Source organism: Sturnus vulgaris, chromosome W (genome assembly GCF_052056855.1).
Source record: "Sturnus vulgaris isolate bStuVul1 chromosome W, bStuVul1.hap1, whole genome shotgun sequence".
NCBI lineage: Eukaryota > Metazoa > Chordata > Aves > Passeriformes > Sturnidae > Sturnus > Sturnus vulgaris.
Window position 1 is genome coordinate 45,854,293 of NC_142282.1, and position 24,634 is coordinate 45,878,926.

The 24,634-nt window shown below is 43.9% G+C and overlaps 1 pseudogene; it reads right to left on the bottom strand.

Annotated features, from left to right (window-relative positions):
* Positions 1-24,406: 24,406 nt before the first annotated feature.
* The window catches only part of LOC148220240 (F-BAR domain only protein 2-like), a 69,266-nt pseudogene continuing 69,038 nt past the window's right edge, over positions 24,407-24,634 (bottom strand).

Sequence of the window (24,634 nt, forward strand, 5' to 3'; positions counted from 1 at the left end):
GCTGATTCTCTGTTCTGGAGTAGTTTTGGGGCTTAGGTGCTGGCATTTGCCAGTTCCGATGCACTTCCAGGTTTTTCTTGTGTCGCTCCTGGTGTGATGTCATCGCGGTGCGCTTTGGTTCGGGGGTCGGTGTGGGTTTCCATGGCGACTCGGGGCCCCGCCACGCCCTCTTGCCGGGGCGGAGACACGCCCTCTGGAGGCTGAGCTGGGGCCGAAACCCCTCCCCCTGGAGGCAAGGCCCCTCGGGGCCTATGCACGCCTGCTCGAGGCTGGCCTTGGGTCAGGACTCCGCCTTCCTGAGGTCGGACCAAGACCGCGGGAACCTCCCACCAAGGCATGGTTGGAGCTGGAGGCACATCCCACCAGGGCTGGGCTTGTGGTGGAAGTACGTCCCACGAGGGAGGCTGTGTTTCCTTTCTCCTTTCCCTGGACATGTGGCCACGGCCATTTTGGGATAGTTCTCTGATGTCTCCCGCGGCAGTTTGGGGTGTTTTTAGACTCTGGGCTGGCAACTGAGGAATTAGCGGCCAGTAAAGTCTCTCTGCATGGAGTAAGTACTTTTTCTTCCATGCTTTCGCTGGATAAATCAGCTTTTATCTCTTTTATCAGCTTTAAGATAGTTTTCCAAGGCTTTAAAGCTCTAATTGCATTTTTATCATTTTTTAAGGCAGCATTTAGTATTTCTTCTCCAGTTTTAGTCCAATAGTCTATATTTAATGCAGTTTCTACAGTCGGTTCCCCCCCCCTTTTCTTTTGTCCATAGTATTAAATCAAAAAGCAATTCTTTTTCATATTCAATTTCCCATTCCTCCAAAAACTCTGTCCATACCTCTATAACTGGATGCATGTTTGTAGAAAAGAAGCTCCCCATTGTTTTCTTGTAGCTTTTCGGCTGAAGTTTTCCTCTGTCTCTAGGATGCTCTGGCTGTGGTCAGGTCCTGTCTCCTCTCTTTTTGGGCGTCTTTTTCGTCTCTCGGACGTATTCCTGGCTCTGGCCAGTGTTCCCCCTGCCTCTATGGGCAGATCTCTGACTCTAGGCCAGAATTCCCCTGGCTCTCAGCCAGTATCCCCCGTCGCAAGGATGGCCCTGGCTCTTGGCCACTGTCCACCGTCTCTGTGGACGGTCTGTCTCCCCCGCTTGCGGCAGTATGGCTATGCCAGGTCACGTCGGGGCTCACCAGATGTTGAGTTCGAACGGCGTGGGATCCGAGACAGAAAAACCCCACACTCTGTGATCTATGTGACAAAAGCCTTTATTCAGTTCTGACCTCGCTTTTTATACCCCTTTCAATGTTCCCGGGCAAGCGTCTGTGATTGGTTCCCAGGTCGGGCTGCTCAGCCCTCTGACCAATAGCTCTCTGCAGCCGGGGCTGGAGCTCATTGGATTAAATCCTTGTCTGTCTCTATATCTTGTCCTATCTCTGTTCTTTGGGGGCTGTCCTTTTAAGCCAGGCTACTTATCCAATCAGTAGTCAGATTAACTGCCCAATACAGGCCAGCCTATAGTGTGACACAGACATAGGATTTTAAACAGACTATTTACTTGATGCCTTAAGTTTTAGCGTTCATATTTTCCTGATTCTATACTGCATCAGTATATAACTCTGAACTTCATATAAAGTATTAGCAAGTTCTCTTCACAGTTTAGTTAGACAAAACAATACTTTTCCAGCCTGAGAACCAAGGACACCATTGCAACTTCAGACCCAAAAGGTATAAACAACAGCGAATTGAGGAAAGCAATCTTGGAGCATGTGACTTCATAACCTGAAGCTGTAATTGGACAATTAACCCCAATATGTAAATGGACCAAAACTTATAAAAGTGTGAAAACTCAGGACTTGGGGTCCATCTTGAGTGTAGCCATGACTGGATTCTTTTACTGCCCAAGGTGTATCCTTTGAAGGTCATTTTAATAAATACCTACTTTATTCACAGAATCACATAACCACAAAATCACTAGGTTGGAAGAGACCTTCAAGATCATTGAGTCTAACCCATGCCCTAACACCTCAATTAAACCATGGCACCAAGTGCCATATACAGTCTTTTTTTAAACACATCCAGGGATGGTCACTCCACCACCTTCCCAGGAAGACAATTCCAGTACTTTATCACTCTTTCCATAAAAAAAAATTTCCTAATATCCAACCTAAATTTCTCTTGCCGCAGCTTAAGACTGTCCTCTCATTCTGTCAGTTGCTGCCTGGAGAAAGAGAACAATCCCCACTGCATTAAAGCCACTGTCCTAGGGTAATGTTATGGTGCTTGTGTGCCCAATCGTGTGTTCTGTTTATTCTTGGTATTATGTTCTGTGCTTTCAGGACAGACTCTGAAAGTGAAGGTTTGTTTTGTCTCGTTATCAGCCGGCTCACTTCCCCCATGGTCTGTGTTTAGGAGAGGCTAGGCTTGGCTTTCTTGTTTGCTGGCTTGCTTGCTCTCGCTCCTACTTTTTGCTTTTGCCCTTGCTTTTGCTTATTAGTTAGTTAAGCTAGGCAGTCCGATTTTTTTCCCTGGACTGATTTTTTTTTTTTCCCTTTGATGAATAACATCTGAACCTGTTCTGGACGGGGACCTGGGAAATACCAAGAAACACCGGGAGTCTGCATTTTCTGATCTGCAGCATTCATGCCCAGCGCCAGAGACTGATAACTGGGCAACCACTAGCAGGAGAGACTTTATGAGTTTGTCATCCTTTCAGAGCGGTGAAAGAGTTTTTATCATCTGGTGTTGTTCATATTTTTTGTGCCAGGGAACGGAGATTTTCCCCCAAATTTGCCCTAAACCAGGACAGATATTTTGGCGCCCAACTCGTGGCTCGAGAAAGTGGAAAAAAACCCTGTTCTAATAATAATTTGGTTCCAATTACTTTGTGTTGGCATAGAGCAGTTACTGGCTATGTTGTTTGAATTCATAATGTCTCTTGGGGTGGAGGCCTGCATGTGTTTCTGGTCCCTAGGGTTTTTTGAGGTCTTTATACCTCTATGGTCCCTAAGTTTATTTTCTTATCCAGAAATAGCTCCGGTATTGTCCCTAATATGTAGTTTCTGCAGCAGAGGGGCACTGACCAAAATATCCGTCGGGCTAGGCTTGGTTGTAATGGTTTGCAGGAGGTTTATAAAGGTGCTGGAGTCTGTTCCAGGAATGTATGGTTCATGGTTATGGTTGTGCACCCAGTTGGTTAGAGGAGAAGCAGGGGATGAGGCTTTTCAGCCTTTGTTTTCCTTCTTCTCCTCTGAATTTGTTACATCCTTATTAGAGAATGTTCATTTTCCCCTGAATGTTAAAGAGACCATCTTTCTGGTGTCTTTCTGGTAAGCTTTCTCTATACAGTCTGCAGTTTCTCTAGAAAGAGAGATGAGATTTCTAGAGGGACGGATGAGGCCCCGACCCAGGAGTAGAGCCAGGCATGAGAAATCCTGAGTGGTGTGGGAAATGGGAGGATATGGGCCAAATCTTAAAGGAATTTTCTGACCCTACAGCCTGGGATTTTCCATGTGAAGAAATTCAGAACCCAGCCAAGGTGGCAAAGTACCTGGAAGAGAAGTGCCATGATAATTCTAAGGAGAAGAAGATCATTGCAGTGAGCTGGGCCCTGGCATATGCTTATCGTACCCTGCTAGATACTGTAGGGCAGCAGACAGAGGAAGGGGGACAGGCAGATAAATCAGCCACTATCCCAGTCACTCAGGCTGCAGCCAACACCCCAGGCTTGAGGCCAGGAACTAAACCAGACAGTGGGCCTAAGCCAGCAGCTAAACCAGTCAGTAAGCCTCAACCAATGGCTGTTGCTACTAGCACGAGAAGCGGAAAGTGCGCAGACAAGACCAATCGACCAGCGGATGACGATGATGATGATGATGATGATGATGATGATGATGATGATGATGATGCAGGAGAAGGACCCTCAACGCCTCCTGACATAAAACCAGGAGTCCAAGCAACTGGTACAAGATCAGAGGCCAATATTGAGTCTTTTTCCCTAAAGGACCTCCATGGCCTAAGAAAGGATTACACCCGACGATCTGATGAGTCTATAATTAGTTGGTTGGTCCGTCTTTGGGATGCTGCAGGCGAGGCTACAATTCTGGACAGCACTGAAGCCAGGCATTTGGGATCCCTGTCACATGATCCTGTCATCGACCAAGAAATGATGAGGGGGCCTAACACTCACAGCCTCTGGGCACGGGTCCTGGACAGTGTAGCACAAAGATACCTGTGGTGCAGATGATCTTTATATGCAGCAGACCCAGTGGAAGACTATAGAATAAAGGATCCAACGCCTGAGAGAAATGGCAGTGGCAGACATTATCTTCTCAGATGACATAACAACTAGGAATCTGGACTTGGTACCATGTACATCTGTGATGTGGCTAAAACTTGTACAGCTTGGGCCACATGAATAGGTTTCTGCTTTAGCAATAATGAAGCGGGATGAGAGGGATGAGACCATGCTCAATATGGCAAAGAAGCTCCAAGAATATGCAGATGCTGTGCATGGCCCACACATGCCAGAATCGCAGCAGTGGAAACTTGTCTACAGAAATTAGAAGAAAAGATAGAGGAGAATCATAAGAGATTCAGGGAGGAGATTAAAGAGGACCTTCTCCAAATCTCGGCAGAACAAATTAGAGGCCCTGGTATCCAACGCAGACGTTCCCCTGATGGGGAGAGGAGGTACACCCCACGAGCTGAGCTGTGCTTCTTCCTATGTGATTGCAGAGAAAACATGAGGAGATGGGATGGAAAATCTACTGCTGCTCTGGGACAACGGGTGCGTGAATTGAAGGAAGGCAAGACACAAAGAGGAAGTTCCACCAAAAGGAGAGCAGCTCCAGTTGCCTGTAGCCAAACTGCCAGTATGATGATGATGATGATGATGACATGTCCGATCCCCTTGAAGGAACCTCTAAGACATATGCCCAAGGAAAGAAGGATAAACAGGCTTAGAGGGGCCCTGCCTCTAGCCAGGGAGAGGCAAGGGAAAATTGTGTTTTCTGGACTGTGTGAATTCGTTGGCCTGGCACATAGGAACCACAAAAGAATAAAGCCTTGATTGATACCAGTGCGCAATGCACATTAGTCCCATCAAGATATGTGGGGGTAGAATCTGTCTCTATTGCTGGCTTGACAGGTGGATCACAGGACTTTACCTTGGTGGAAGATGATGTGAGCTTGACTGGACATGAATGGAAAAAGCATCCTATTGTGACTGGCCCAGAGGCCCCATGCATTTTGGGCATAGATTACCTCCGAAGGGGGTATTTTAAAGACCCAAAAGGACTCAGGTGGGCATTTGGGATAGCTGCTGCGGTGACAGAGGGCATCCAGCAATTGAACACCTTGCCTGGACTGTCCGAGAATCCAACTACAGTAGGACTTCTGAAGGGAGAAGAGCAAAAGGTACCAATTGCCACTTCCACAGTGCATCGCCGACAATACAGAACAACTTGAGATGCTGTGGTTCCCATCCATAAGATGATTCGAGAGCTGGAGAGCCAAGGGGTGGTCAGCAAAACCCACTCACCCTTCAACAGCCCCATCTGGCCTGTGCATAAATCTGAAGGAGAATGGAGATTAATAGTGGACTACCGTGCATTGAATGAAGTGACTCCACCACTGAGAGCTGCTGTTCTGGACATGCTGGAACTCCAGTACAAGCTGGAGTCCAAGGCAGCCAAGTGGTATGCCACTATCGATATTGCCAATGCATTTTTCTCCATTCCTCTGGCTCCAGAATGCAGGCCTCAGTTTACCTTTACATGAAGGGGTGTGCAGTACACCTGGAACCTACTGCCCCAGGGGTGGAAGCACAGTCCTAGCATCTGCCATGGACTGATCCAGACTACACTAGAAAAGGGTGAAGCTCCAGAACATTTACAATATATTGATGATATCATTGTGTGGGGGAACACAGCAGCAGAAGTGTTTGAGAAAGGAGAGAAAATCATCCGAATCCTCCTGGAAGCCGGCTTCGCCATTAAGAAGTGTAAAGTTAAGGGACCTGCTCGAGAGATCCAGTTCCTGGGAGTGAAGTGGCAAGATGGACAGCGTCAGATTCCTACTGATGTCATCAACAAAATCACAGCTATGTCCCCACCAACCAACAAGAAGGAGACACAAGCTTTCTTAGGCGCCATAGGTTTTTGGAGAATGCACATTCCTGAGTACAGTCAGATCGTGAGCCCTCTTTACCTGGTTACCCACTAGAAGAACGATTTCCTTTTGGGCCCTGAGCGGCAACAAGCTTTTGCCCAGATAAAGCAGGAAATTGCTCATGCAGTAGCCCTTGGCCCATTCAGGAAGGGACCAGATGTGAGGAACGCGCTCTACTCTGCAGCCGGGAGCCATGGTTTGTCCTGGTGCATTTGGCAGAAGGTGCCTGATGAGACTCAAGGCCAACCATTAGGATTTTGGAGTCGGAGCTACAGAGGGTCTGAAGCCAACTACACCCCAACAGAGAAGGAAATCTTGGCCGCCTACGAAGGAGTCCAAGCCACCTCAGAGGTGATTGGTATAGAAGCACAACTCCTCCTGGCACCCCGACTACCGGTGCTGGGGTGGATGTTCAGAGGAAAGGTTCCCTCCACCCACCATGCCACCAGTGCTACATGGAACAAGTGGATTGCTCTCATCACACAGTGCGCCTGGATTGGAAAACTGAATCGCCCTGGGATTTTGGAAGTAATTACAAATTGGCCTGAAGGTGAAAGTTTTGGTGTCACAGATGAGGAACAAGAAGCAGTGATACGGGCTGAAGAAGCTCCGCCATACAACCAACTGCCAGCAGAGGAAACACGTTACGCTCTATTCACTGACGGTTCCTGTCGCATCATAGGGATGAATCGGAGGTGGAAAGCAGCTGTACGGAGCCCCACACAATGGGTCACGGAGGCCACCAGAGGAGAGGGTGGATCCAGTCAACTTGCTGAACTCAAAGCTGTCCAACTGGCCCCAGACATTGCAGAAAGAGAGAAGTGGGCAAAACTTTATCTCTACACTGATTCATGGATGGTAGCCAATGCTCTGTGGGGATGGCTGGAGAGATGGAAAGAGGCTAACTGGCAGCGTAGAGGAAAACCAATGTGGACTGCTGAAGAGTGGAAAGACATGGCTACCTGGTTAGAGAAACTACCTGTGAAGGTTCGCCATGTAGATGCCCATGTCCCCAGAAGTAGAGCTAATGAAGAGCAGCAAAACAATTAGCAGGTAGATCAGGCTGCAAAGATAGGGGTGTCAAAGATAGACCTTGATTGGGAACACAAGGGAGAGTTGTTCCTAGTACGATGGGCCCATGATGCCTCAGGCCACCAGGGTAGAGATGCCACCTATAAGTGGGCACGAGACCGAGGGGTGGATCTAACCATGGACAGTATTTCTCAAGTTATCCATGACTGTGAGACATGTGCTGCCATCAAACAGGCCAAGCGGGTGAACCCCCTATGGTATGGTGGGCGGTGGTCCAAGTACAAGTATGGGGAGGCCTGGCAGATTGATTACATCACACTGCCCCGGACACACCAAGGCAAGTGCTACGTGCTCACCATGGTAGAGCGTATGCAAATATCATTGTTTGCTGGATGTTACTACCATTGTCTGTACATTAGATCACACAGACATGAGACAGAAGGAAATGTGTGTCGAAGGTTTGAGCAAGTGAGATGGAAGGAAATGTGTTTGAGTAAGTGAAAGATGGAAGTTTTTACTTGAAGTTTTTACATGATGTTTAGTAGTATGTTCATGATATGGAGATATGGGGTGGAATGTCTTAGGGTGACGTTATGGTGCTTGTATCCCCAGTCGTGTGTTCTGTTTATTCTTGGTATTATGTCCTGTGCTTTCAGGACTGACTCTGAAAGTGAAGCTTTGTTTTGTCTTGTTATCAGCCGGCTCACCTCCCCCACGGTCTGTGTTTAGGAGAGGCTGGCTGGTTTTGTTTGCTTTTGGCTTGCTAACTTGCACGCTCGCTTCTGCTTATTTTTCTTTTCTTTGCTTTGCCCTTGCTTTTGGTTATTAGTTAGTTCATCTAGGCAGTCCAGTTTTTTCCCTGGACTGTTTTTTTTTCCCCCTCTTCCTTTCCTGGATACCATCTGAACCTGTTCTGGACGGGGACCTGGGCAACACCAAGAAACACCAGGAGTCTGCATTCTGTCACCTGTAGCAGTCATTCCCCAGTGCCAGAGACTGATAATTGGGCGACCACTCACTGGAGAGACTCTCTGAGTTTGTCATCCCTTCAGAACCGTGAAAAAGTTTTTTTGTCAGCTGGTGTTGTTTTTTTCTGTACTGGGGAGTGTTTCGCTTGTTAAATAAACAGTTTTTTTTCCACTCTTCTCTTAGGAAATTCTTCCCGAACCCGGTGGGGGTGTGGGGGGGTGGGGGGGTGGGGGGGTGGGGGGGTGGGGGGGGGAGGAATCGTGGGGGTTTGCTTTCTGGGGGCTCCTTCCGGAGGTTTTCCCCCAAAATTTGCCCTAAACCAGGACACCCTTGAGTACTCCCCACGGATGAAGACCCGTCCATTGGCTGGACCACGAGGACATCCGTCTCATCTGTTGGTAGCTATTCCCCATCCCCCTCTTTTTCTCTCTATACTCTCTGTCCCATATCTCTCCCCTCTATTGCAACTGAGTTGTTAGCATTCAATAAAAATGCGTTGCTGTGAGTAAACTGATTTTTCTCCCACTGTTTGCCTTTTGCACCTCTGAGATCCAAAAACAAACCATCACGACCCCTGCCCTGTGGTGGCAGATCGTGACACCATCCCCTTTGCTATCCATTCCTGATAGCTTTCCAACTTCCTCAATTTCTCTGATCTGTTTGGGTACCACTGTGAATTTTTAAGTGGGAAATAATCTTTCACATCCAATTGTTGGGTTTTACAATAGTCTTCTGCCAAATCCCCTGCCATTTTTATAATTAATTGCTTTTCTTTTTCTGTCAGTGCAACTAATAATAACTGCATATCACTCCAGTCTGGGTTATGTTGCTTTATTATATACCTTAAATGTTTAGCAGTATTTACCAGATCACTGGTAATTTTTAGCAACTTTTCCCCATGCTTCTAGATCAATCGTGGGGAAAGGTACTTTAACAAGTACTCTTTCTCTTTCTGGCCCCATGGCCTCTCTCAGGGGAAGTTGCAATGCACGTCCCCTAGTCTGGGACGAGATCGGGCTGTCATGAGGGGAAGGGGTTGGAATTGATGTTCCTTCTCAGTCTGCATCCTCTTCTTGTCTCTTAGGGGAAGGCTTAAGTAAATCTGTTAAATCTTTTTCCTGGGCTACAGCACGATGATCTTTGTCTAGTTTTGTACATCTTTGTCCCATACTGCATGCTGAACATCATCTCTTAAGTTTCCCTCTACTGCCTTTGTTCTCCTTTTTGACGGCTAGTACCAACGGATCAGAGGGGGCCCTAATTCCACAATCCCTTTGCCATTCAGGGTTATTTGAAAGGGAGAAAAACAGCTGCATATGAAACTTCATCCCGTTTACCTTCTCGTCTCAAGAACATTAGTTGTAACACGGTGTCATAATCTAAAGTTCCATTAGGTGGCCACCTCACACTACCTTCCAGCTTATACAGAGGCCACCAGTGGGTACAATATTTGATCATATTTTTCTTATTTTCTGTACCCCCAGTCCCTATGATTTCCTTATAATGGGCTAAAACACATCCTAATGGATTAGCTTGGTTATCTCTTTACTCTGTCCAGTTCCCATTATCTCTTCCTTCTTGTCCTATCCCGTTTCCACCCAAATCTCTCTTCACAAACGCTCAGTTTTTTTCCCAATCTTCCTTCCACACAAACACCCAAGTTGCAGGTACTAAATGTGATTTTCCACAAACAAACTTTAGAATCCTAGGTTCAAAATCGGCTTGATTAGGATACCTCAATTTACATTGAGGGCATAGACCCTGACGTTTCTCAGAGGAGCAATATCAGCATTTTTCACATGTCATACACTGTAACTACCTATGCAGAGTGCCACCCTCGTGATGCACCAAAAGCCCGGAAATGCTCGCAAAAACAGGCTGTCCCATTTACTCTCTATTGAATGTCCAGATCCTGCTGCGCAGGCTGTTCTCAGTCTAAAGCTACCAACCTTCCTGCTGAAGTTCTATATATTCCTTCCCTATAAACCTGGTCATTTCCTCTTTCTGTCCAATGATTCACCGAATTTACAAACTCCCAAGGACAGAGCCCAAACCACTGAGGGAGAGGGCTTCCTTCTATTCGTCTAGCCATGGTTAAAACAGACGCCGACCACCTCGCATTCAAGCACAACACTCCTCCATCCACACTCGCACTTGCATCACACTTAATCTGATTGCTTTGCTTTTCTCTGGCTGCCTCAGTCACCCAAGGTCGGAAACGCAAATAGAGCTCTGCAGTCGCTTCATATCGAAGGTACGTCTCACTCACTCATGCAAACCATCTGGACTTGGCAATCACATACAAGCACAGTTTAATATCAGCAATAAAAATAAAGATTCACTCAGCAATAAAAATAAAGATTCACTCTATCCACCCCTAGGACTGCTAGCAGTCACCCCATAGGTCAGCGAATCCCCCTCTACTGCTGCACCACCGGTCAGTGGTCTCTCCACCGGCCGCTATACCCGTCAGCGGCTGCTTGCAAGCCTGGATTTTACCATACCACAGGGACTATGCTTATGCACCAGATGTCTCTGAGTGACTTACCAGCAGCCCTGGCTAGCTAGTGTACGCCTTGGGGCCCCCCCTAGATTTGATACGTACCATTTCTCTGCTGGTCCAGCAGTCCATTGTCTGTCCCCACAGTGAGCGAGCTGAGAAGCGGAGTTCCTCCATGGAAAATCCCCCTGGGCCTGCCTCAGGACATTGGCCCCTCAGCCAATCCTGTGGCCAGGCAGAGCACCTCCTGGCTGGCTCGCCAAAATGATTCGCAGAAAGGACTCTATAACTCACTCAAAGAGTAAGATTATAAAGTAGGTATGTTTTATTCAGCTCTGGGCGCATGTGAGATTTCTCCACAAAGACATGTGCGCCTCCCGAAGAGCCCGACCCTCTATTTATTCTCTAAAATGTTACATATGCATCAAGTTTCGCAATATGTCTATGCATATTTATTCTCTAGCCCCGCCTAGCCCCACTTTGTATTACAATTAACTAAAAAGTCTTTCTGTGCTTGCGCAGTGCTCTCTGGTGGTCATACGGTGGTCATACAGGATGAAGTAAATAGTCTTCCTCAGGGTTCAGCTCTTCACCCCATCTCCTTGCCCATGCTCCTTGGTTCCTTGGTCGCAGTCCAGATGGCAAGGCTGGTTTAGGCCAGTCTATGGTCTGAGGAGCCCCTCTTATCTTCCACAGCTTCGCAAGTCTGGCATTCCTTCCTGTTGTTTTGGCCAGCAGTCTCTTTCCTTATCAGACATTGTCTCATTCTGTCTTTGGAAACACAGCAAAGGTTAAGCAACTATTCTCTAACCCCTAATCAATTACTTTTAACTTCTACCCCCTGCTTCATGTGGATCTGTGATTTTTTTATAGGTAGAGTCACATTGCTTGCCTTGTTCATTTCAGGATTAGATTTCTCTTGAAATCTTTTTGGATACTCCTCTTCAACAAAATTCATTTCAATCTACTCCATGAGACAACATTGTGCCTGTGAATTTGTGATTTGTGATTTGCAGTGGATCTCAGTTTTGTCCTAGGGCTAATTCCAAGCATTGGCTTTGTTTGATGATCTGAAATCTTCTTTCAGTAAATGCCTCTCTCCTCATGTGATCTCTTGAGTGTTTGCATTGGCTAAGGAACAAGATATAACATCTCTGGGTTTGGTGGAGAGAAAGAGATGCCTTTCTTTAAAAACTTTTAGTGAAGAGTCATGATGGTGGAAATTGCTTTAGGCCCTGTGGTATAATCTGGAGCCAACTTCTCTGAGGAGCATACAGAGTCTTATCGATTATAAAACCTCTTGGAAACCTAAGGTAGGGATAGGAAAGTCTAAGTGTTACGAAATATAATATATTTCTTTAAAAAGGAGCCTATGCAGAAGTGTCCTGGGTTACAATGTAAAGATGTGCCCAAAAGTATGTATTCTATCATCATCTGTTGAAACCAGGTGGGGCAGTTATCCTTATCTCTGTGGGAGATATCCTGTGCTAATGGGCCATCTGTTAAAAACCAGGTGGGGCAGTGTTCTTTATCTTTTCCACAACCCATCCTTCCTACAGGAGGATATCTTCTGTTAATGGGCCATTGAGTCTCACTGCATAACTGATAAAATTACATCACCACATTGGGAGATGCTCTAGCCAGGGGGAGGAGCAAAGCCTTTCCTACCTAGATAAAAACTGAGATTTGGAACATCAGAGCAGCCTTTTCCCACTGGATCCCAGAGGAAAATCAGACTTTTCCACATCATTGCTGGACCTTCAGAGGAAAACTGCACGTTCTACAGGACCACTGCTTCAACTGAACCACACCTGTCACTGCAGGAGGACTGCAGCCACCATTTAATCAGACTGCTACCAACACCCTGACTGACAGCGTGTCAGGTTGTATTCTGACTCTGTCAGTAGTTTTCTTTTGTACTGTTCCATGTATTTTATTTTTCTCTTTTTTCCTGTTAAATTGTATTTCTGACTTGGAGTCTCTCACTGGTTTTGCTTTCAAACCAATACAAGAAGTGAGGGAGAATGTTGGGAGTTTTATTCTGTGAAAGAGATAGATGCTAATGAATAGCCTTTGGATACTGCCCATGTGTTAAAAAAACAAATTAAAATTTTGGCTTGACACGCTTCAGTGCTCCCAGACCTGAATAGGGGAATGTTAGCATGGCTTGGGAACAGAGATGTACCATTGATAATGGCAGAATTTATGTGCCACTGATGCCTCAAAGAACCTAGAAATAAACAACACACTTTCAAGAAAATATTATTATAGGAGGTAATATAAAGTCTGGTCTTTATTGGATGAATCCAGGGGCAAATATGGAAAATGTCCAGAAAATGCCTCCCCTCCCCCCCCCATGGCGTGAATACAGTTTCTGTAAGTTTAGCAAATTAGCATATTTGACGAAAAAATCACCAATTAGATACATAAGAGGTGAGGCAATTCCACCTCCCGTCCTCCCGATTCAACCACTAAGTCTTCCCCCCATGATGGGAACTAAACTGTTTATAAAAATGTGTCTCGTTGAACTGGTTTTGACTTTGGTTCCCAGGAAGAACTAAGATAGGATAGGGGCATTGTACCCCTTGGGATTTGGAGCTCTGGAATATGTTTTGTCTTTCTGCCTAGGGAAAAGGTAGGCAAAAGTACTGGGGCTACGAATACAGTAATAGGCTACAGACATATGTGTAAAGAATATAGGGAATATATAAAAGAAAAAAGGCAAAAATCAATTTGGCATCACCACAAGGACATTTGGCAGGACCTCCAAGACAAGGAGGCAGTAACTGTGCTGAAATCAGCTCCAAGCGGGTAAAAGGTAATTCTGGTAGGGGGATCTGTAACCACCAACCCACAGACCACCAACCCAAGAAACCCCCAGACCCAAAAGAAGAGAGGAACTGAGCATGCTGACTAATTAGCATGAGATGCATGAGAATCATTAGCCTAATTAATAAGAGAACTATGCAATTTTTAGCCAATAACCACTATTTCCTTTGTTTGCTAAAATGTATAAATATTTTAAAGTTTTGATAACCGATCTACATGTTTTGTGGAGTATGGAAGAAGCAGAGACCCGAGAGAGGCCTCCCTGGAAAGTGATACCTTAGATAAGAAATTGCTTACTTAGAATAACTAATACTAGAAATATTTCCCCCATTTGCAAACCCCTGCTTTATCTCTCTGTGATTCTACCGGTCCATTTTCAATCCCTTAGATAATTGGTTCTCTTTTTACCTAAAATCTCTTGTAGATTGATTAATACCAGAATCCCCCATATTATTGGTTCATTTCCAAGACACCCTAATCCTACAAAATCCCCTGATTATACCCTGTCCAGTGGACTGCTGCCAGGAACCCTTCGAGGAAGAAATAGTGTGCAGCTTTCTCGGTCTCTTCTCTCTGCTGGCTAAGCTGAAACCTGCCTGAGACACTAGGAAAGGCTGTTTTATACAGAACAACCTATTCTGGGCTCATAGTGGCAGTTTGGGGCCAAAACCTGCTGGCCCTAACAGCTACAGTGGAGTGATCCCCATGTACCTCAGTGCTGAATAAAGTAATCTCAACTTTCTAACCTAACAAATTGGTTACAGAGTTTATTTCCCAGTTTTCAATGACACAAGCAGAAGTTAATAATAAATATCAGATCACTCCTTCATTTCTGTCTTATCTTTTTTATTTGCTATATGCTTTGAGCAAGAGCTAAGAACATCAATAAATGAAAGAAACATTACAATAAATGTGTCTTGTTTGTCAAATATCTAAAATTGCAGTTGAAAGATGTGATTTGTCCAAAAATGAGCATTTAATGCATATCTTGCCTATTTTTGCTGTGCCAAGCATGAGGGTGACATGAGTGGGTCATTGCAGTTATAAACAGCCCCAGTGAAACCAATAATTGTGCAACTGTTTGCATGCAACAGGCTGCAAGGTTAGGGCCACAAGTCCTGATTTGCATAGTTACACACAGGTAATTTTGCACCGATGAATGGTTTCCTTTATTTTTATTCCCTCTGATGCAGGGATCACAGAATCACAGAATTAACTAGGTTAGAAATGACCTTTGAGATCAAGTCCAACCTGTGACCTAACACCACCTTATCAACTAAACCATGGCACTCAGTGCCACATCCAGTCTTTTTAAAGCGCCTCCAGGGATAGTGACTCCACCACCTCTCCGGGCAGCCCATTCCAATGCCCAATCACTCTTTCTATGAAGAATTTTTTCTTAATATCTAGCCTAAACTTCCCCTGGTGCAGCTTAAGACTGTCCCCTCTTGTCCTGTCACTGGATGCCTGGGAGAAGAGATTGACTCTCACCTGGTGACAACCTCCTTGCAGGTAGTTGTAGAGAGTCATAAAGTCTCCCCTGAGCCTCCTTTTCTCCAGGCTAAAAAACCCCAGCCCCCTCAGCCATTCCTCATAGGGCTTGTGTTCCAGGCCCTTCACCAGCCTTGTTGCCCTTCTCTGGATGCGTTCAAGCATCTCAATGTCCTTCCTAAACTGAGAGGCCCAGGTCTGGACACAGTACGCAAGGTGCAGCCTAACCAGTGCTGAGTAAGTGGAAGAATAACCTCCCTAGTCCTGATAGCCACACTATTCCTGATACCGGCCAGGATGCCATTTGCCTTTTTGGCCACCTGGGCACACTGCTGGCTCATGTTCAATCGGCTGTTGACCAGTACCCTCAGGTCTCTTTCTAGCTGGCTGCTGTGGAGCCACTCTGTCCCCACCCTGTTGCACTGCATGGGATTGTTGTGACCAAAGTGCAAGACCTAGCATTTAGTCTTGTCAAACCTCATATTGTTGAATTTGGCCCATCTATCCAGCCTGTCCAGGTCCCTCTGCAGAGCCCTCCTACCCTCAAACAGATCAATATTCGCACCCAGCTTGGAGTCATCTACAGATTTACTGATGGTGGACTCAATCCCCTCATCCAGATCATCAATGAAGGTATTAAACAGGACTGACCCCAGCACTGATCCCTGGGAGACACCACTAGTGACTGGCTGCCAACTGGATACACCATTCACCACCACTCTCTGGGCCCGGCCGTGCAGCCAGTTCTTAACCCACTGAAGAGTGCACCTGTTCAAGCTGTGGGCTACCAGCTTTTCTAGGAGTATGGTGTGGGAGACAGTGTCAAAGGCTTTGCTGAAGTCCCGATAGACAACATCCACAGCCTTTTCTGCATCCACCAGGCAGGTCACCTGGTCATAAAAGGAGATCAGGTTAGTCAGGCACGACCTGCCCCTCCTAAATCCATGCTGGCTGGGTCTGATCTCTTGGATGGCCTGTAGGTGTCATGTGATCTCACTCAAGATTATCTGTTCCATAATCTTGCTGGACACTGAGGTCAGGCTGACAGGTCTGTCATTTCCTGGATCCTCCTTCCAGCCCTTCTTATGGATGGGCATCACATTGGCCAGCTTCCAGTCATCCAGGACCTCCCCTGTGAGCCAGGACTGATGATAAATGATGGAGAGTGGCTTTGTGAGCTCATCTGCCAGCTCCCTCATCACTCTAGGATGGATGCCATCTGGTCCCATAGACTTGAGAGTGTCTAAGTGGCTCAGCAGGTCTCTAACTGCTTCCTCCGAGGTTATGTGGGGGCTATTCTGCTCCCAGACACCATCTACCAGGAGGACGGTAGATAATTGTCTTCTTTATTTCATTTACATTCTAACTGCTAAGTTGCTTGTTATCTTTCAGAATTTGCAGGATCCTGTCCCACAGCAATAAAATAACAGAATTATTTAGTGTCACTGTTTCTTTTTTTCTTCATTGTCATCAGGGAAAGCGGCGGAGGTGGGGGAAGGGGACAGCTGGAGTGTGCGGCACCCCGAGAGGAGGAGCCGGGGGAAGGGGACTTCTGCCGAGAGGGCGTAGAGGGAATCTCCCACAGGGGGAGTGGTGATTCTTCCGCTCAAAGGCCCGTGAGCCTCCATAGCAACCCTGAACGCCAGGGAGCTGCCTCAGGAGATGATGTCATTAAAGCTAGCAGGGACACAGACCAGCTTCCAATACGGTGTAAATCTTGCTTGGCGCTTTCTATAATTAGGATTAGTGGAAACAGATCTAATACTGCAGCAGAATCTGCAGAGTTGGACAGCTCTTGCTTGGGTGATCCTAGGAGGAAGATGAAATTGATGTGATAATTGTAGCTCTGAGCAAGAGAAGGAGGGGAAAGATAGATAAAAAGACCGTCAATGAATGGAGCCCAATAGCGAAACGTACTAGATCAAAAAAGGAAAAAGAACAAGTTTTACAAGCCCCATTGTGACAAGCACTTGGCAACCAGGGGCCAATATATGTAAAGATTCCATACTCCCTTATTGATTTAGAGCAGTGGAAAACTACTATGGGGAAATATCAAGAGAACCCAGATAAGATGGTCACATTAGTAGAAAGAGCAATCAACTAACAAAACCCTGATTGGGCTGATTTGAACTCTATGTTAGACACATTACTTGATCCCACTGAGAGACAAATGGTCAATAAAGCCATCACAACATCAGTGGAGGCCAGCATAGCTAATGGGCTGCTTCAAGGCACTGTCACACAGATATTTCCCCTTGAAAACCCAGGGTGGGATCCAAATATGCTAGAACATATGGCGAGGTTAAAATTATATCAAAGCCTTGTGGTGTATGGGTTAAAACATGGTGTCCCTAAAGCTATAAATTGGTCAAAGATTTACACAATAAAGCAAAATTATAATGAATCGGGCACAGATTTTTTTAACAGATTAAGAGAAGCTGCAATTCAATATACAGATCTAGATCCCGAGTCAAATGATAGTAAAACCCATCTAGTTCTGTTGTTTATGGGTCAGGCTTCAGGTGATATAAGAAGAAAGTTGCAAAAGATAGACGGAGTTTGAGACATAGATAAATTGCTAGAAGTAACATGGAGGGTGTTTCGAGACGGGGCCCAACTGAAAAAGTTAAATCCCAATCTAGTAAGAAGGCAACTCAGGAAAAGTCATCCAAGAAAACTTCCCCTATGGAGAAGGATCAATGTGCTTACTATAAGAAGTGGAGACATTGGAAGGACTGTCCAGCACTGAAAGAAAAATCTTCAGTCCCCCAACTTACAGTATTATAAACCTCAAGTGGTTCAAGTTCCGAGTGTTAGGGACCAAAGGCTACTCCCCCCAGTGGAGCCTTCGGTTATAGCTAAGCTGGGGAAAGATGGCATCGACTTTTTAGTAGATAATGGAGTGGCATATTCTGTGTTAAATACCTTAGAAGGGAAACTGAGTCAAGATATTGTACATGTTGTTGGGATGACCAGGGTAAGCAAAACATGACCTTTCTCCCAACCTTTAAAATTCAAACTGGAGAAGGACTGGCTAACCCATCAATTCCTCTATATGCCGAACTCCCCTAAACCATTGCTGGGGAGGGATTTGCTAGAAAAACTAGAAGCAAAAATTAAATTTAAAAAGGGAGAGGGTGTAAGAGTGATAATTCCTGAATCTAAATTTGTCGAAGTTGCTGCACTTTTTATACAAGAAAAAAGTGGTGAAATTCCCATTGAAGTTGAAAATGTGGTAAATCCTGTAGTGTGGGCCAGTGATATCCCAGGAAGATCCAAATGAGCAGAAGCAGTGAGTATTGCCCTCATACCAGGAGCCACACCGGTAAGGCAAAATCAATACCCTTTGAAATTAGAGAACCATAAGAGATTGGCATCTATAATTGAAAAATTCCTGCAACATGGTTTATTAGCGCAATGTGAATCAAAATTCAACCCCCCCATTTTATCTGTTAAGAAAGCAGATGGTAAGAGTTACCAATTAGTACAGAATATAAGAGCAATTAACAAAATTACAGAGGTCATACATCCAGTAGTAGCCAATCCCTACACCCTTTTGACCACACTACCAGACGAATTAGGGTGGTTTACTGTTGTAGACCTGAAGAATGCCTTTTTCTGCATTCCTGTACACAAAAACATCCAAGAGATTTTGCTTTTGAGTGGGAAAATCCCGAGACAAGGAGGAAAAGTCAACTTACCTGGACAGTTCTACCCCAAGGTTTCAAGAATAGCCAAACAATATTGGGAAATCAGCTAGCAAAGGAGTTGGAGGACTGGAAAAGACAGGATCCAGAAGGAGTTATTCTTCAATATGTGGATGACATCCTGATTGCAGCCAGAAGCAGAGATGACTGCATATGATTTACTGTAAGTTTATTAAACTTCTTGGGACTGAGTGGGTACACAGTTTCTAAAGACAAAGCAGAGATTGCTATAGAAGCAGTAGTTTACTTGGGGCTTGAGATCTTCTGTGGACATCGACAGCTCAGCAAGGAATAGAAAGAAGACATCTGTGGACTCCCAGAGCCCCATAGAGTGAGAGAGATGAAAGTCTTCCTGGGAATGGTGGGTTGGTGCCGTTTGTGGATAGCAAATTATGGACTGCAGGTAAAACATGGACTGAAAACACTAGAGCAGCTTTTAAACCGCTGAAACACTCACTGATGTCAGCTCCAGCACTGGGACTGCCAGACTTGCTAAGCCTTTTGAACTTTTTACATATGAGTGACTGAACGTGGCTTTGGGGGTACTAGCACAGCACCCTGACAACCCACTGAGGGCTGTGGCCTACTTTTCTAAACAGCTAGACAATGTTGCCCAAGGCTGGCCAGGGTGCCTAAAGGCCATGTCAGCCACTTGATCCAGGAAGCCAAAAAACTCACCCTTGGGCAACACATTATAGCCTATATACTCCATGCAGTAACAGCTGTACTTGAATAAAAGGAGAGATATTGGTTGTCTGGTAACCAGATGCTTAAATATCAAGCACTGTTATTAGAGCAGGATGATGTTACCTAGAAAACAACTTCTGTTGTTACCCCTGCCATGTTTCTGTCATTCACCTTAATTGACAGTATGCCTAAGCATGACTGTCTACAGACAATTGAAGAAGTCTATTCCAGCTGCCCAGACCTGAAAGACGTGCCCCTGGAAAATCCAGATTGGGAGCTTTTTACAGATGGGACCAGCTCCATGAAAAATGGCACAAGGATGGCAGGTTATGCAGTAACCACACAAGACAAGGTGATTGAGGCAAAGGCCCTGGCAGCAGATGTGTCATTGCAGAAAGCTGAACTGATTGCACTGATGAGAGCACTAGACCTGAGCAAAGAAAAGAAGGTAAATATATGGACTGACGCTAAATATGCATTTAGTGTTGTCCACCCCCATGGAGCAATATGGACATGGACAGTGGGATTGAGAGCACCCTCAGCAAGTTTGCCAATGACACCGAGCTGTGTGGTGAGGTTGACATGCTGGAAGGAAGGGACACTATTCAGAGGAACCTGGACTGGACTGAGATCTGGGTCTGTGTCAACCTCAGGAAGTTCAACAAGGGGAAGTGCAAGGTCCTGAACCTGAGTCGGGACAATCCCAAGCACAAGTACAGACTGGGTGGAGAATGGATAGAGAGCAGCCCTGAGGAGAAGGGCTTGGGGGGGTTTGATTGATAACAAGCTCAATGTGTGTAGCAGGGCATTGGCCCTCACCACAAGAGTTTATCTGTTGATTTTTAGCTGGTGCAATAACTCAGGGCATCTCGCTCTCACATGAGCCTCACATGAGACTTGTTGAAATAATTCACTCAAGTTTACCTTGAAGTGAGTTATTTTGGTGCCATGGAATGGATGCTTTCAGCTCACAGTAAACATCTTGCTGTGGAAGCTAGATGTGGAAAGATCAAATGGAATTTCTGACTGACATTCCATTTTGCAGACTGTAAAAGCAACACCAAACTTTCACAAAGAAGAAGTCTTCTGCACATTGCCTGGAAATGTGTAGGGCCTTTTCCCCAAGGTTTGGGACTCCAGCCTTGCAGTTACTCTTCTGGAGGTTGAGTGAAAGGACTTTGTGTACACTGTTGTCATTTCAGTGGTAAATTACATTGACTCCTAATCTATACTATTTCTTTGCTAGCTTTAATATAGGTACCTCAATGTCATGCACTGTTTTATGTAATATACTAGTAGTTCTTCTTGGTTTTATACTGTGCAGTAACTGTTTAAGGCCTCTTGTCTGTTATCTCCTGTCTATTCAATAAATAACTCATTTTGTAACAGACCAAATTGGCCATTCTTAGAACTTGCAAGTTGGAGTGGTTTAGGTGCAGGCCACCTAAATTTAAGATACTGCCAAAAATCTGATCCTAAGACAGGGCTTGTCTGAAGCTCCCACTCTATCCATAACAACGTGACTTGGCAATGTGCATTTGGAGTAGAGAAAGCCAACCACATTCTGGGCTACATCAAAAGCATAGTGGCCAGCAGGTTGAGTGAGGTGATTTCCCCCCTCTACTCTGCCCTCTTGAGACCCCCACCTGGAGTAGAGCATCCAGCTCTGGGGTCCCCAACATAAGGACGTGGATCTGCTGGTCAGAGTCCAGAGAAGGGCCAGGAAGATGTTCAGAGGGCTGGAGCACCTCTGCTATGGAGACAGGTTGAGACAGCTGGGACTGTTCAGTCTGGAGAATAGAAGGCTTTGGGAAGATCTTATAACACCTTCAGTACCTAAAGCGGCTACAAGAGGGATAGAGAAGAACTTTGGACAAGGGCATGGAGTGATAGGACAAGGGGGAAATGGCTTTAAACTGCCAGAGGACAGGTTTAGATTAGATATTAGGAAGAAATTCTTTACTCTGAGCATGGTGAGACACTCAAACAGGTTGCTCAGAGAAGTTGTGGATGCCCCATTCCTGAAAGTTTACAAGGCCAGACTTTGAGCAACCCGGTCTAGTGAGCCCCATCCAACCCAGCCTTGAATGTCTACCATCCTCATTGTCAAAACTTTTTTCCTTCTATCTAGTCTGAATCTAGCCTGCTTTAATTTAGAAACATTACCTCTTGTCCTGTTGCTACAGGCCCAACTAAAAGGTTTGTCCCCATCTTTCTTATAAGCCCCTTTGAAACACTCAAAGGCCCCAATAAGGTCTCCCCACAGCCTTCTCTTCTCCAGGTTGAATAATCACAAGTCTCTCAGCCTGTCTTCATAGCAGAGGGGCTCCAGCCCTCTGATTATTTCTGTGGCCCTTCTCTGGACCTGTGCCAACAGGTCTGTGTCTTTCCTGTTCTGATTAGCTCTACTACTTATCACTTGCAAATCAATTAACACCTTAAAAATGTTCAATACAGGCATAGTTTTGTTCTATTATTGCATAAAGCTTTTTGGGACTAAGTGAAAGTATAAGCAATATAAAATGGTATTTAAATTATATATTATATATTTTTTATGGTGCAATTTGTTTCAAAATTCGTTTTATGAAAAATCCAAAATATTTACAATTTTTGTAAGATAAACTTGTGTGCTGTAATTTACAGTCAAATGTACTAAGAATCCATAAAAATTCAGATGTTTTAAAGCTTCGTTTACAAACTAATTTTCTTAGGAGTCAGCTAAAAAGGATAGTGCTGTATACAGAAGCAAGAACCAACTTGCTACATATGGTTTTCGCATCAGACACACATACTTTCTACATGTTTTTTAAATTTCTTTACAAAAAGTCTATATAAACTTGTATAGCTTCCAAATTGTAACTTGTACCCAATGCAAATATATGTATAATCACCTAGTTGAAAAGGGATGAAACAGAACTGCTTTATTTAACTAAGAAATTAAAATAATACTTAGCTAAAACCAGCAATACAGTTTTGAGGTTTCATTAATAAAATATTGTCATGTTAAACATGGTTTGATTGCAAAGCAGATTACAGTTAAGATTTCAGTAAAACGGCTGTACCATTTTTTATATGAGTTAGAAATTTACCATTCAATAAGATTAGCAAGTTAAGAGCCAAATATACTCTTCCAATCAAATCTACAGTACAGTGTGAATGCTGGTGAGAGACAGGGAAAACAGCAGTTTGAGTTTTCCCAAGCTACTCAAAGGAAAACAGAAGAGAAAAAATTAATAACAAAGTTTAGCACCTGGTGTTGTAGACAAGAAAGATGCGTGAAAAACTTGATGTTTTAGTAAAAGCATGTTTAGAAAAGGTGTTACCTTCCTTAAACCAATGAGCTTATTCTATCCTTGGTTCAGCAAACCAGTCTATAAAAATATGCCTACTCCTACAATAAATCACTTCTGCTTTCTGGATGAAGCCCGTGTTACTGTATTTTTTCGCCACTCCCTAGCCTTACAGCAACAGTACAGTACATGCTTAATGCTAATAATGGAACTCTTATCTGCAAAAGTGTGTAGTATATATTAGAATTTATGTAGCTTAATTTATTGTAAAGTTTCAGCAGTCCAATTCATTATTGGTTTTGCATGAATTAGTTAAAGCAAGTTTTATTGTTTTAATAGAAAAATTGAAATATACTGGTATTCAAAATGGTCATATAAAATTCCCACTTGTAGCTTATTGAATTATTTGCCCCAATACTTTTGATTTCATCATTAAAAAACCCCACTTGATAATAAACATGCATTAAAGATTTTCTAAATTAGTGACTTTCTTTGAAACACATTGCTTATGTCTCACTTCCCTGTGCTAAGGCTGTGGCAAGCAGATTAGATGCCAATACAAATACTAAAGATCATGGATTTAGATAAAAAATTAAACTAATAGAAATGGCAGTACTTGTCACCCTGCTGCTATAAAATAGCCTTCTAAAATGCTATTTCTTCCAAAGTACTATGTTTACATTCACATCACAGAACCCTCAAAGCATTTAAATGCCAAAGGCTTGCAGTCCAAGTAAAAGGAAATACTCTTTGCTTTTACCATCTTCTGTGATTTGTCAGGATTTTCATCTTTGGTGACATTAAAGTTACTATCTCAAAGTTTCAAAGTCCTGTATGATGCATCTCCCTTTACTACACCTGCACTTATTGCAACTACTCCATGAGGAAGTAAATCAGTATTTTAAACCTCTTTTTAAATAATCTCCAGTTTTGCAAATCTGCTTTCTAAATCCCAGTCAAAGGAATTTTTATAAAGTTGTATCTATTATACAAACACTTTGCTTTCTGGCTGAAGAGCCAAAATTTGAAAAAGGAATTGAGTCACATGAAAAACAAAGTGGGTAGGCACAGTTGTTTTTTTAAAGGCACAAATGTTATGCAATTCACATAAAAATAAATTAAATCTACAGCATTGATTCAAACAGTCACAACACCCATAAAATTTCCTAACTACACAAGTAAACCTCTTCTGTCTTTTGCAATTTTGTAACACATTGCACTTCAGAAAAAAAAAACAACTATATAATAATATATGATACAAAGGCAGTAAGCTACATTTTTTTATTATACTTCTCTAACTCAGCTGGTTTTATGGCCCGAGTGGATAGAAGAACTATGTGAGACTGCCTCTGCTTTCTTTTCAAACTGGAAGTGAAGAATCTGAAAAATTAATATTGCTTATGGAAAACTGAAATATTTTTTACTTGCTTTCCCATATTCTTAGGTTAAATGCTTATAGTATAACATACAATTTCATACTTTCATTACTACTGATTATTTTGACTTCAACTATAAATTTATTCATTATCATTTACAGACAATGTTAAAGTTAATTTCAGTGCTATTATAAAGTAATAAAAAGTTTGCAAAATTACTTTTAAAAGTGCATTTTCTGTTCTGATGATTAAACCTCAGAGGAGATCAACATTAAGAAAAAATAATGCATATTAAAATAGTGTTTGAAAAGTAGAGAGGGCAGAGCAAGCTTCTTGTACTCTTCTGATGCAATGACTTCCACATTTTAATCAGCAGTCTGCCATATATCGTCCTGAAAAATAAAGGTAGGATTTTTCAATAGATAAAACAGATATTTTCAGTAGTTTTATGCAAGCAATTTGACTAACTATGGAAAACAAAAAAACACTTTTCAGCCATATTTTTGAGGAAAATTAATTATTTATGCATCACTTATTAAACAGTTCCATAATGTATAATTTAGCACTATATATCATATTAATTTGAATATGTAAACA